Genomic DNA, 3,065 nt, shown 5'->3' with positions numbered 1-3,065 from the left:
ATAAAACAGATAAATGCAAGATCGAAGGCAAAATTAAAATTGCTGCTATTAATAATTTATTGGAAATTAACTTCAGTTTTTGCACAACACATTGCTAGTTTTCCTTAACTTTTAAAAAATATATAGGGTTCAACATAATCCTTAATAACACAAATGAAATTCAATTTTCAACTGTTAAAATGTTTTTGTGAAGAGTTCGAAAAAAATTTTTTCTATGTTTTCTTCGTAGTTTCCAAGTTCGTTTCGATATGGAGCCAAAACCGGAGCGGAACCGGTTTTTTTCTGGACGTTTTTAAAGAAATTTATATTTGAATATCTGAAGATTTCTAGAAAGAGGAGAAACCTCGATAGCAAATAACGAAAGCGAATTTTAAACTGACAAATATAATTTTTGGAGCCTCGTTATAGACGACAATTAAATGAGAAGAGCAAAAGTTGATGTTAAAAAAGTGCAATTCTTTCAATTCTGAATATGACCAACAAAATATGGAAACAACATTATCTGGTTCCTCATTAAACGATTAAATGAACGCCTTTTTCAGACATACAGATTCAGAGCAAAAAGTTTTATAAGAAATTAATCAGCACGAATTTAATCGCATGGTTAATTTATAGCCCTTAAAAAAATTCAAATTATTTTAAATTCCCGTAAAGTGGAACAAATGAACAAGAAAAAGCTTAATCCCGAGTTATATGCTTGCACAAGGATTAATAATCGGCCCGGCAGCTCAATTTTTGCTGCCGCCTACAAGGTCAAATATTAAGAAAAAAAATTTAGAGGAAGAATATTATTTGCGAGGACAGAAGAAAAGACACCATACGTTTAAACACTACTCTTTAAACGGAAATAATACTAAAAGAATAGAACCCAACGAAATAGTGGACTTCAGTGAAAATGGAATGAAGAAAAAAGCTCCAGTCAGAAAACTCTTGTATTTACCATCCAGGCGAAGTACAGTATGAAGCAGTGGATCGTTTGCGGATTTTTTGTCTTGTAGAATTCAACAAGCAGGGAAAAAATATTGAAATTTTTAGATAGAGTTTCCACTATCTTTGCTCTCGTTCGCTGTATTAGATATACAGATTTTGAAGCCAAAATTGGCTAAAAAAAACGGAATTAAAACCGGAACTTTTGGAAACAAATTGGAAAATATTTTCTAAACGGAAAAATAATTTAAAATGCTGTCTTCAACGGAAACCGGAAAGGAACAGTTACTTCAATTCGTTCCGGGTCCTTGCCAAATGAATGACGCCAATTATGAATCATCGTGTAAAGGGAACTTGAAAGAAATGAAATATAGGGAAAATGTATGAGGATTTGTTGACTAAAGAAAAGAAGCTTGAGAAATAAAATCGAAACGGGTTCCGGATTTTTGGCTCTCATCAGCTCATCTTACTGTCTTCAGTCTACCTGCTCTATATTTATCGTGTCCTGGAAATTCAACAGTTTGCCTTTAGAATGTGGTACTGTGCCCTCTATTAACTAACCATGCGGAAAGACATCCAAGTCTAGTTCGCTTTGGTTGGTTATATGACAATATCTGTCTTTTAGTGGGAATAAATTGTAATTTCTGAGCAACTAGCAAGGAAGATTAATAAGCTGAAACATGGGAAGCAAAAATTGAAAACAAAACGATTTACCAAATTATTTTCCTTTGCAAATACAGCCGGAATGGCTCAGGGTAAACAGTCAATGAAGAATGGGCCGTTGGGGAAAAGAGTTTGAACAGATCTCTTACGAAGAAATCTTATGAATGGGAAATCTGTTAATTGAAACTGAAGATGAGATTTTTGAAACACTTTCTGGGGATGGGAGCAATTTGATTTGAGTCTAGGTAATCTAAATAAATGAAATTGAAGATCGTATTACGTATGAAGAATCCCACTTTGACGCAGTTTTACCTACTCCCAAATTTTTGGAATGAGCTTCCTCTACTTTTGAAAAGGAACTTCGCACCATTTACAAAAATGGATAGTCTGAGCTTCTGCAATTTCAAACTTTTTGAAGATCCAAAACCTCGATATGGGAAACAGTAGAACTTGCATCAACTTATTTTTCAGCTATCTCAATATATCCTTGACTGAATTTGCTAAAACATCAACTTTCTGATCAGGCATCCTTGCGGCAAAGGCCACAATTTGACGTGTATTATCTCCAGTTCCTGATTTCCTATTCTTCAATCACCCTGTATAAGTGGCTATCCTCGAGCTGTAATGAAATTCCCAGTTGAAACAATAGAGAACCCAATAATTCCTCCAGCAGCAATTAGGCCGAAGTTGTCCAACACTTGTTTGTTGAGATGAAGCCATCCGTGCGAGGAACACAGGAAATCGCTTTTCTTCTGAGCGGATGTAACAGACAGCCGGTTGGGGTAGGTTAGATTAATCAGGTGATCAGGCAATTGTTCAAGCCAATTCATTGGCAATTATTCACTTTGCATTGTCTGCAATCTGGTCGAACAATGCGTATTTGCAACTCACTGCGTTGTCCAGTCGAGCTTGCATGCCAAAAGACCATTAAGATTTTTTTGCCTTGTTACATACAATATTGTTTTTTTTTACAAACTTCTTTTTGGGTATTTCGCCTAAAAAATTTTTGTCTTTAAAAAAGACAGAATTTCCTCACGTCTTTTATTACAGATTGATAAATAGTGCTCCTATTTCGCAATAAGAACGAATTATTTAATTGACTTTAACATTTTCGTTTCGATCTTTTTTTACAATCGCAATGTTTTTATTTCTCGATTTATTCGTCAAGTACACGATTGAGGATTTAGAGATTGTTAACCGCGTAACAGAAAAGAAATGTTTGGATTACTCAGTAACCGAAGCACAGAAGCAGGAATAAAAAGAGTACAGTAGAGTTCAAGAGAAGAGAAAGCAGTAGCAAAGACAACCATAACTTGTCCTAAGGTATACCAGAGAGCGTATAAAAAGAGAAATAGTAGAAAACAGTACTGATTTTTTTACAAACTTCTTTTTGAGTATTTCGCCTCAAAAATTTTTGTCTTTAAAAAAGACAGAATTTCCTCACGTCTTTTATTACAGATTGATAAATAGTGCTC

This window comes from Dendroctonus ponderosae, unplaced genomic scaffold (genome assembly GCF_020466585.1).
Source record: "Dendroctonus ponderosae isolate FM_Combo_2020 unplaced genomic scaffold, Dpon_F_20191213v2 Dpon_F_20191213_3, whole genome shotgun sequence".
NCBI classification, from domain to species: Eukaryota; Metazoa; Arthropoda; class Insecta; order Coleoptera; family Curculionidae; genus Dendroctonus; species Dendroctonus ponderosae.
The sequence above is the reverse complement of the archived record's forward strand: the minus strand, read 5'-3'. Positions refer to the sequence as shown.